The sequence below is a fragment of the Grammomys surdaster genome, unplaced genomic scaffold (genome assembly GCF_004785775.1).
Source record: "Grammomys surdaster isolate TR1022 unplaced genomic scaffold, NIH_TR_1.0 373, whole genome shotgun sequence".
In the NCBI taxonomy this organism is placed as follows: Eukaryota; Metazoa; Chordata; class Mammalia; order Rodentia; family Muridae; genus Grammomys; species Grammomys surdaster.
This window is the reverse complement of record NW_021604792.1, coordinates 4033238-4045020: the sequence shown is the minus strand read 5'-3', so window position 1 is coordinate 4045020 and position 11783 is coordinate 4033238. Positions and strand designations below refer to the sequence as shown.

Here is an 11783-nt window from a genome sequence, read left to right as displayed (position 1 = left end):
TCCCACCTCTACAACCCAAACCCATCCCCTCCCACCTCTACAACCCAGCACAATCACTTTTTTCATGCCTAAAGTTTCATTCACTGCCACTTCCCAACTCTGAAAAGAAAAACTGTTTTGACTTCTTGCTTATAAGCCTCTGGGAAAACTCAAGACTGGGTGCCAGGATCAGTCTTAGTTCTTGCTCTGACAGATGAGGTCAGTGATGTCACCAAGGGCACGAGGCATGGTAATGGGGAACTTATTAATGTATAACCCACACGGTGCACAGAATATGATAATGCAGAAGTTATTAATATGTAATCCACACAGCACCCTGAGGGCCCACGGATGTCTCAGTACAGACAACTCCTGACTCAGGACCAGGCCTGTCCTTTATAAGTTATGGACCTTGGTCAAGTCAATTACCCCTGCTGCCACAGACAGAGCCTCTCTCTACCCACATGCCGTGCTCTTCTCAAACTATGGGCCAGAATGAGCCTTTCTTCCTCAAGTTGTATCTCTCGGTATTTTGTTACAGCAGCAAATCCACGATGCCGATCATGTGAGGACAAGCCCCTTTCCCCCAAACCAGCATTCTAGTGTAACTAACTACATTTCTGTCTACTATGAATTCATGGAAATGTACTCTGAGTCAGAGACGTGACTGTTGCTTACTGAGCCAGAGTGACTTCCAATTCCTCTCTGCCTGGTCTTTTTCTGGAAAAGAGACCTGAGGCATCATGCAACAAGACCTGAAGCAACCCTCAACTGCAGCTTTGGTTGCTTCAGCCATAACTCAGAAAGCGACTCCGCATTTCTTTAGATGAGTCCTCAAATATTCACTGTGGTAGCCGAGCAGAATGTGGGCTATGCAGTGACTCAGAGACACACCCTTCAGACCAGCGCTCCATTAGTATCTATGTACTGTAAGGCAACACCGGAGGAACCAGAGCAAACCACCTACAACCAACCCATCATGGTAACAGAGAGTGAGCTGTTGAAAATCGGTCAAGATGGAAGAAGGAGCCTCATACGAGAACACACATGAGCATACATGAACATACATGAGCACACATGAGCATACATGAGCATACATGAGCATACATGAAAATAGACACAACGTAAGGCACAGGAAGAAAACGCAACAGCACAAAACATTATTGCAATCGTGGGAGGTAGGACCAAGAGAAATCCAACCACGATGGTCGGCAGACCTGAAGGAAGAGCTGAATGGTGGTTATGAATGACAGCCTTTGAGTGAGAAAAATGAGACAGGGCATGGGAGATATGATAAAGGCCAAGAAAACACGTGAGCACAAAGGACAGATAGCATAGTGGCTGATGACCTTCACTCGGTCGCCATTGGGAAACCCAAAGACAGCATTCAGCCTGAGCTTCAGGGTCAACTGAGGACGGGCAGGAGGAAGTAGGGCTCTGAGTTACTGAAGAGCATACACTCTGAGTCTTGAGGGTGGCAAGAGGGAGTGGTGGGACAGCTTTCCTACTCCAAGCCGGGGCTTCATGTTGATCACTGCAGATCAAGACTCATGATCCCTACTTGATCCAATGCATACTATTCTATGTGACCTGGCAAATTACATGAAATTGTCAGCTATGTGAACTAGAGGGGTGTTACTTGTGGAAAGCTTTTTTCTTTTTTTAAAGAAGGCAATGGTAGTAAGTAACAAATACAAAGGATACGACTTCAAATTATTTAAATACAATCTTTAGCAAAGTTTATGTTATTATGAATTACACCTAAAGATATGACACAATGTATTTGTGTCATCTGTGTCCCCGTGTGTCTATTCTCATGTCTGTATGACTGTGGCACAATATATCTGTGTCCATGTATGTCTATGCACACATGTGGAGCTCAAAGAACAATCTCCAATGGTCCTTGTACCCTCCAGCTGTTGTTTGAGACAGGACCTCTCATTGGCCTGTCATATATCACCAGGTAGTCCAGGCCAGCTTCTGAGATCCTCCTGTCTCTACCTCCCATCGTGTGCCAGAATTGTAGGCTCCTGTAGCCATGGCCAGTTTTATATATGGATTGGGGAATTCCAAACTCAAAATATGCTTATTAGGCAAGCACTTTACCGACTGAGCCATCTTCCCCAGCACCCTATAATAACTAAGAAAATGTACAGCCATGCTCTTAAACCAAAGCCTCCGTAAACCGATGCTGATATATAACAGAGAGCAAATGACAGAAACTCATGTGCCATCCTCGTTAATTGAAAACCACTAATTGCAGAATGACATTAGCTTACAAATCACCCTGACAGTTTAGAATAGTGTAATTAAAACCACCACAAGGTAGGTCTAATCAAATTTCAAAATCAGTTAACACATTCTGAATATGGGACTCTATGTGCATGCAGCTCAAAGGTCAATCCTTAAAGTCTTGTTCAATTAAACAATTTAAACATACAAGAACAAAGCAAAATGGCATATGTGTAAACACACACACACAGAGAACCATGCACATATACACAGGATATATATAAAGCTAAACTCTAAAGGGGTGGGGGTAGATTAGGGAGAGGAAGATCTGGAAAGATGGCTCAGTGATCAATATTACATATGCTCCTTCAGAGGACCAAAGCTTGGTTCCCAGCACCCATGACCAACTCACAACTGCCTGTAACTCCAGTTCCAGGAGCCCCTACGCCTTCTTCTGGCCTCTGCAGGCAGTGTAGTCATATGCACAAAACCACACACAGACACATACACACATACATGATTAAAACCAGTAACATTAAACCTTTCAACATGATTTTAAAACTATTTAGTCATTTAAATAAAATGACTAAATTAGAAATTTTCATTAAAGGATCACAGGAACTTACAATGGAGGCTCAGCGAGTCAAGTGCTTGTCAAAGCATTAGGACCTACGTCACCCCTCAGATGTATGTTCAAGAGATGTATGTCAGTGTGACAGTGAGAGCCTGTGATCCCAGAACCAAGAAGTGAGCCAGGCAGATCCTAGGAGCTCACTGGCCAGCCAGCCTAGCCAAATCTCTAAGTCCCAGGCAGCGAGAGAGCCTGTCTCAAAAGACCAAGACAGGAAATGACGCCCTGCATTGTCTGACTTTCATAATTATCTGCTGTATTATAACCCTACGTAGTCTTTTTATTCAGCTCAGATGACATTAAAGTCCTTTGTCACTGTACTCTAAGGTGGCCCAAACTCTTTACGAAACTTCACATTGACATGAGGAATGAGTAGAGGGACAAGGAGGAGACGTCTCTATACAAGTTATTTCAAAACTGTTTAACTAGAAAGGAGACTAAACAGATGAGCCATGTATCTGGATAGTTCTTCTAATACACAATTTATGTTAGCTAAATTGAAAATGAGAGAGGAAAAAATGAAAAAAGAAAAAAAAAGCAGTTTCCAGATTGACCTGCTGAGAAACAGAAACTTCTGTTTAAACAATCCCAGGTACAACATATACACACAGCCTCCTCCAAGTGAGGAGAAGGCCGGGTCAAAGAACAAAATGTTTTACATTCCTTTCTCAGAGAATACGTGGAGTTTAAAGTCCACACAACACTGACATCTTGCCTTGGAATTTGGACAAAAGTTTATAACCGAGATAAAAATAAGCCAGACCATAAACATCTGCATGAACCTCAGCTCCTTCTGCTCCTAAAAGCCTTATGTTGCTGGAAGGTCATGTGAGAAAAGCCTGGGTCGTCAACCTTCTTCACGGCACATACATGACAGACACTTTACAGGACAATCAACACACATGGGAACATTGTTCAAAAGAATATCACTCGGGTGATGGCGGCATGGCCCAGCGGATAAAGAGCTTACCAAAGCAAGCATGAAGACCTGAGTCCCACGCCTAACATCCCTGTAAAAAGCCAGAGGCAGCAGTGTGCACCCGTAACCCTGGGGCTTAAGAGGCAGAGACAGACAGATCTCTGGAGCAGACTGGCCTGCCAGTCTAGAAGAAACCGGGCATCCCAGAATCAGTGAGATATGCTACCCCTGAAGATAAGACTGAGGAGACCCCTGATAGGAATCTCTGGCCTCCATTTGCAACCATATATATGTACATTCATTTCTTCACACACACAGACTCACTGTATACATATAAGACACACACACACACACACACACACACACACGCACACACCATGACTTAAATTGAAGAACATACAGCTCCACCCCAGAAGAGTAAGTCAGGCAGATACTGACTTTTGCCCTCTGTCTGGATTATTCGGTTCCTCTTTGTTCTTACATAGTACCCTATTATTATTCCTACATAGTATCCTAGCTTTGTATTTAAATTCTGATAACAGAACAAGAAGCAAAAGTTTCATTTCCAATCAGATTAATTGTGACAATCCAATAAAGACCTCAAAAAAATATAAAAGGCCTCTAGAGACCTCTACACATTGATAGCCTTGCTTGTCTCTAAACTCAAATTTAATACTAACAGACCAAAATTATAAACTTAGATATTTTAAAAATAGTTGTTCCTTTTACAACTTCCACTAATTGACTATTTAAATATTTACAAGTTCCATTAATACACACAGATTTAAAAAACAAAAACTGTAAATACACAGATCCAACTACAGTTTCAGCCCCAAGTAAAATGTTTGCAGAGAAGTTTGGCCATGTTCAGCCTGTGGGCTCAGAGCCAACGATAACCTCTGAAGGTTAAATTTGAGTAATAAGCAAATTTTCATAGTACAACTAGCACTGTACAAACAATTGAAAGCGGTTAATATTTATAGCATAATCAAAGTGTTTTTCATATAAGATTCACTTTATATCTATAGCTTCACAGCTATGAATAGCCCTCCGATCCTTTCTTAGCTAAAAGATGAACAAGGAGATTACTGTCCTAAGCACCAGACTCTTAAGAAGAAAGACTTTTAAATCCCCAAGCAAGGAAACAGGGAGGGAGAGGTCAGGAGGCTGTGGACACTAAAGTATCCCAAGATTTTACCAGGTTTAGAAGCCACTAGGAATGGCTAAAGGGATCTTGAAAAAAAATGTTAAAGGGCCCACTTTGCCTAAAAATAATACTACCTTTCAAGGTCTACAAACATCTTCTGTCATAATTACGCCTTTGAGAGGCCTCCTTAGCAAAGAAAATATTCACAAACTCCAACTTACCCTCTTGTACTGCTCAGGAAAAGCTCCTCCAAGCAACTGTCAAGGCAAGACTGAGAGGGCATCGCTCCCTGCTCACGGATGTGTCCAGTGACCTTTGGTTCATTCACGGAGAGGGTGGGACTATGCTTCAGTTTCGGTGTTCCGCTATACTCAACAAAGTCTCTCCTTTGGACTCTCTCAGGCCTTAGCTAAGACTTCCTCCTCTTTTTAATGAGGAAATAACCACCATGGAGAAGGTAAAGCCCTTGCCCAAGGTGGGGAGACTAACAGAGCGCCGCGTAACAATGGGAAGCATTGATGGAGAACACGGTCTGGGTGCTAGGTTAATGCTACATGTGGTTACTATGGACACTTTTATGCTGAAGAGGCAGAGTCTAAGGAACTTGGGTGTCAATGAGTAACCAAGGGGGACGTGTAGCAATATGGTGGCTAGGTGAGGTAAAGAAGAAGGCTTTGCACCAGAAACATGGAAAAATAAATGCAGGTGTAACAAGTACAGGGCAGCTGGAGATTGGACTAATGGCTAAGCGTACTTCCTGCTCTTTTGGAGGACCTGGATTCAGTTCTGAGCACCCAAATCCTGAGGCTCACAGCCACCTTGTAACCCCAGCTCCAGGGGATCTGATGCCCTCTTCTGGGATCCTCTTCTGGGATCCTCGGGTACTATATTAACATCCACGAACCCACTAAAAATAAAATGTTTTCTTTAAAGTAAGCATATGGCTTTTCGTATGATGAAGAAAATCATCTGGTGCCAAATTAAAACCAGATCTAGTGGCCAAAGCAGTGCACACAGAGCAAAAACGGTCAGCTGTGGTGGCGTGGAGCCACAGTGGGGCCATTTAAGGACTCGTGAGAGATAACATGTAAGAACATATACGTTTCAAATCTACATTCCAACTGGTACCATGTCTCCTGAAGCAGACTGGATCAGAAGAAAACATTTATTCAAGGTACTAAGACAATGATTTCTGACCTTTCTTTCCAAACAGAACACAGTCTATTGTATTGTACATAGTGGCCCTGGTATCCCACAGGGTAGGGAGATGCCTCAGTCCATAAAGTCCTTGCTGGGCAAGCATCTAGACTTTAGTTAAGCCCCCAAAATCAACATTTAAAAAGCCAGGCAGGAGCTGGATAGATGGCTCAGTAATTAAGAACACTGGCTATTTTTTATAAAGGACCCAATTTTGGTTCCCAGCAACAAGATGCTGGTTCATAACCATCTGTAATTGCAGTTCTAGGTGATTCAATGCCTCTGAGGGCACCAAGTATGCATGTGGTGCACAGATGTGTGTGTGCAGGCAAAACTCGTACACATAAAAATAAACACATAAATAAATTAACCTTTTCTTGTTTGTTTGTTTTTGAAAGACAGGTATGAGACTACATACCTGTAACCCCAGCATGGGGCAATTGAACAGGTGCATCTTTGGGGTAAGGGGGAAGAGTCACCCTATCCAAATCAGCTAGATCCAACTGCCTCAGAAAATACAGTGACTCTCAATCCAGGAGCATCACCCTAGGTCACCTACAGCTTCCACACAGAAAGATGTACACAGCTACCCCCATAAATATATACATATGTGCAGAAAATAAAAATAATAAGTAAATAAATCAATAGATTTGGATGGCACATGAGATACAAAGTTGGTACTAAGACAATCCATCAGACAAGAGCCATTTTGAGGTGCTATGTTCACAATCAAACTGTGGTGAGAAGATAGAAAAAGAAAGTCCTCCCCTGTCTTGGTAATGTTTTATGGGTGCTTGTAGTCATGAGCTGCCAACTGGGTGTTGGATCCTCTGGAGGAGCAACCAGTGCTCTTAACCTCTGAGCCATCGCTCTGGCCTCACCTGATTTCATTTTAAAATACAAAGATTTGACAAAAGAATAAATTACTAAAGATAGTGAAGAAGAAAAATATAAAGAATAGAAAATAGGCATGTATAAAAAAACTGAAAAAAGTAAGGTTTATTTGCAGAGCAGGATTTGTCTGCATAAAGAACAGAACATTTTGCTGCACAGAGCACCCCGTTTTATCAGGTCTATGTGACACAAAATTGCATTTCTGCAGACAGAAAGTTGAAAGCGGCTATCAAAGCCACAGTTGAGCTGGCTGGATGACCTGCCTCACACCACAATTTCCTTCCAGCAGCTACCAGCTCCTGTCCACTCCCCTGTTATCTCATTCTTAGAAGCTGAGGTTCAGCCCAAGGCCAGGTTTTTTCACTGTTCTTGCAAAAAGAAAAAAGAAGGAGTAGAAGCAGACAAGCCTCTAAGGTTCCTACTCAGGACAGAATTAATTCCCCAGATGTTGTATGCTGCCTGCACACAACCTGCAGCTAATAGCCTTGCTTGAAGCAGCACCCCCGTAGCCCCGATATTATGTCCTCTTCCCTTCCCAGGGATGGCTTGTCAGCCATCAAGACAGGTTGTTATGTGGAATATGAAGACATGGTCCCTTCTCCTTAATGAGGACAATGGCAGAGAGCCACCCTGGCTCGGTAGATCCACACGGGGCCAGATGTGGCAACTACTACATGGTAGTTCAATGGAGTCCTCTGCTCAGTACTACTTCCTCCTTTGCCACAGGTTTGATCCCAAGGGCCCTTCTGGATAAACATCCCACACGTTCATCTCCATTTCAAAAGCAGATCACCATGAGAGTCATGAAAGTGATGTTCAGGAAAAGAGAAAGCACTAGCTTTGTCTCTCTGTTGAGAACGATGTTAAGGGCAATTAACACATAACTCCAAAATGATGACATCCTCAGGACCAGTACAACAGCAGCAAGCGCTCCATCCCAACATCCTGGAGCATCAAGGTACTTAAGAACTGATAGACAAACCCAATTCCAACCCGACATTTTCATGATACCGTCCCACGGGCCCTTCTACTTGTCCAACGCCAAACAGAAATGGGACTAGGGGTTAAGTGGCTCAGTGGTTAAGAGCGTTTGCTGCTTTTGCAGAGGCCCTGAGTTCAGTTCCCAGAACCCACATACCAAGGAGTAACTCCCACTCCAACACCTTCTTCTGGTCTTCATAGGAACCTACATACAAACCCACATACAAAGACACAGAAATGTATACATTTAAAAATAAAAATAATGATAGTTAAAGAAATGTGTCCAACTACAAATGAGCAGATTTCTAATAATAACGTATGATCAATCCACGTTACCACTGCTGGTAACGTGATAAAATGCTGGTACACTTTCTGCTCTGAGTCAGCAGGAAGTAGTTAGTGATGTGTCAGTACAGTGGGTGAGAGCACTATATAGCAGTCATTGTCCAGAACACTACTAAAAACCGCAGAAGCTGGGACCATTGTAAGCTCGCCTTTGTGTACGCAGACAGATAATGTCATGGGCAAATCTAAGGTACATGGGTATTGCTGACTTCCTCACCTTTCTAGAACAAAAGTGTTGAGCAGAAGTCATCTTGTGCCAGATCATGTACTTGGAATGGCATGGGCTTGGTTACTGCTGGTTCTCTACCTTCTAGAAAGTGCTATGACTACACACACCTTTACTAGTAACCATGCCTAGTTCCTCCTCTGCAATTGTATTATAGAGGCACACAAGGCAAGCTACAGAACTGACAACTCAGACTCTCAGATCCCAAACGACAGGAGGTCAGTTACAATTGATGGCGAGACAGTCAAGCAGGATGGGTAGACGACATCACCACCCACCCTTCAGGATGTAAGTACAGCCTCCCTTTCCATTCCTGGGATTTGGTCCTAATTAATCACATCTCTTCCCACGTTTTCCCCTCACATGCTCTAAACACCTTGCCTTCTCGAAACCAACCTACAGGGTCTGTAGGTATGCCAGTGTAAAGAGCTTGCTGCCAAATCTGACTGCCTTACTTTGACTCCCCAGAAGTTACATGGTAGAAAGAGAAAACTAACTTCTGAAAGAGGTCCCCCTGAGCTCCCCTTATATAAGGCTATGACACACAGGCAAGTATACACATATACACATGTAATATGCACACAAAGAATAAATTAAAATATAGTTTAGAAAAACATTCAAATTCTCTTCAATATCAAAACCCCTTTTGATGGGACTAGGAATGTCAGACACTAACATCATGAGAGAAGATAAGAGCAGTATCTAGGAAAAAGGCTCATCATAGATTCCCAACTTTTGATGTCATGCAGACTCCCTAAGCTTGTCTGAGCAGAATGACCAATTGGGTGTCATTTATCTGAAGATAGATAGATACCCAATACAGCCTACAATTCCTAACAGGGAATACACAACAGCCATGAAAAGGGACAAACACGTATGGTAAATAAATGAGAAGAAGAGACAGTGTGTTCACATAAAAAGAAGAGAGAAGTCACAATGGGTCTGGAGCTAGGGTGTGACCCTAGAACCTGGATACAGAGCTATGGGTACGCCTATATGTATTAATATTCACACTCCGTCAGCAATCCACACATTATTTATAAGAACGGAGTCATAACTGAATCTTTGTCTACAGAAGCATGAGACTGAAGAGTTATGAAAACATTGAAGAAGTTGAACTGCAGAGTTAGTTATAGGAAAGAACGTTAGTTATATAAGTGAACTCAGCAATGACTTTGCCTTCCACTGGCCAGGTTTAAGAAGATATACCAGGAAATGCAGGGTGGTAATGTGACTTAAAGATTTTAAAGTCACCTTCAGCCTTGCAACCACAGTACAGCTCCAACAAGATAAGATCTCTGTCATAGTTTGAATATACTTGGCCCAGGAAGTGGCACTATTTGGAGGTATGGCCCTTTGGAGTGGGTGTGTCACTGTGGGTGTGGGTTTTAAGACCCTCACCCTAGCTGCCTGGCGGTCAGTATTTTGTTAGCAGCCTTTAGATGAATATGTAGAACTCTCAGCTCCTCCTGCACCATGCCTGCCTGGATGCTGCCACGTTCCCACCTTGATGATAATGGACTGAACCTCGGAACCTGTAAGCCAGCCCTAATGAAATGTTGTTCTCATAAGAGTTGTCTTGGTCATGGTGTCTGTTCACAGCAATAAAACCCTAACTAAGACAATGTCATTGGGAAATTTTAACCAGAAACCCAGCAACTCTTGCAAGCAGGGAAAATAGAGGAGAAAAACCATGCCTTGGCCCTCTCTGTGTTCCATGAATATGACAAATCAGAACGTAGAGGCCTCAGCACCAAGCAGGGCAGCATTTACACCAGCAATCTGCAACCTTGTGGAAATAGGGGTGCCCTCTCCTGAAACAGGAGACTGGTTGGTAAAACTCATCAGGTTATAACACTCTAGGAAATGTTCCCAATTCCAATTTAAGAAGAAAATCTACTCTATTAGATTTTGTGATAAAATTCAATCATTAGTTGATTTTACTCTTTTTAATTTAAAAAATTCTGTAATTTCTAAGGGGGAAAAAATGAAATAACTGAATAGTCAGAGAACCCATTGCTGACAGAGAAAAGCCATAAGAATGGCATGTATAAATTCAACCTCTCAAAGGGCCCAATAACCCCTCCACAGGCCCTCCCACTCCCTCTGAGAATTTCCATTTAAACAGACTCTGATAAAACAGGCCACATAGAAAGGATTTCTGAGAGGAGAAAAATGAAGGCTTTGGGGACACAGCATTGTGCTTTCTCTGCCTGTTAACTTTTCCTCTACACGCTCCTCAGTTCGCTGGATACGGAGGACAATCACATTCCCGCAGCTGGCTAAGAGAAAGCACATCAAGAGAACCGACAGAACACGCCATGTTAAATCACGCTGAAAATGATGTCTTTTAATGTATCCTTCTGGCAAAGTGATAAAGTCTGTTAAGGAGTGAGAGATGCTTCCACTTTTGCTCATTAAAATCCTAAGTGTTCTGACATCCTCACCCACAGTCTATGAAGAAAGCAGGCATCTCATACACAACTCTTATCGGTGCAGAAGGGTATTACGCTAGCTTCACACTCTTGTCTACAGTCACATCCTATATAGCACTGGGGCGGAAGTGGGAGAGGAAGGAGGCGGAGAGGGCTAGTGGGCGAGCACACAAGGGGCATGTGAGGGAACAAAAAAAAGGAGGCAAAAATGCCCAAGCTTAATTTCAAACCACAGACCAACTGAAATGCTGCAAAATACATTTTGTCGATATAGTCTTTTTAACAAGCAAATGCCGTGTACATGGTCCTGAAAGATGAAACCAGGTAACACTGCAATAAACAGAATGAACTGGCTGCTTTCAGATTAACAGTCTAGAACAAGCTTTATCAATAGACGCTGGAATGGTAGGACTCAGGCTGTCCTTTGATAATAAACCTGTCATTAGATCTGCACATCAAATGGCCCCTGAAGCTTGTGTAAGGAGTCAGAGAGGCCTTCAATTGGAGAGGTGGAGTCAGCGGTGCAAAGGGGCTGCCACCTGAAAGAAGACAGGGCACAGGCGGGTTGATAAGTGGCCCAACTTTTCTGGATACCACATCACCAGATTTGTCCAGGCAGCAGAACGTAGTTACAGTCTTTGGCTGGAAGTTAACATGATGAAGGCTTACCACCGACCAGCAAAATATTAAATGTTGCTTTCAAGTTTATGTTTTGGGGGAGATAGAATGGTGATACTTCCACCCAGCTGTTGACCTTGGTGAGCATGCAGACCCAGCTGCTGACCTTGGTGAGCATG

The 11783-nt window shown here is 43.0% G+C and overlaps 1 protein-coding gene across 3 annotated transcripts in view; it reads right to left on the bottom strand.

The window, feature by feature from the left end:
- The window catches only part of Eps8 (epidermal growth factor receptor pathway substrate 8), a 108254-nt gene that overhangs the window by 81568 nt on the left and 14903 nt on the right, over nt 1-11783 (bottom strand). Inside the window, exon 1 of one of the 3 annotated variants that reach the window (XM_028780957.1) lies at nt 5130-5149. The exons of the other annotated variants lie outside the window; for them this stretch is intronic. The gene's annotated coding sequence lies outside the window, so the exon portion shown is untranslated. Of the gene's footprint in view, nt 1-5129; nt 5150-11783 lie in introns of those variants that run through there. 3 annotated transcript variants of the gene reach the window in all.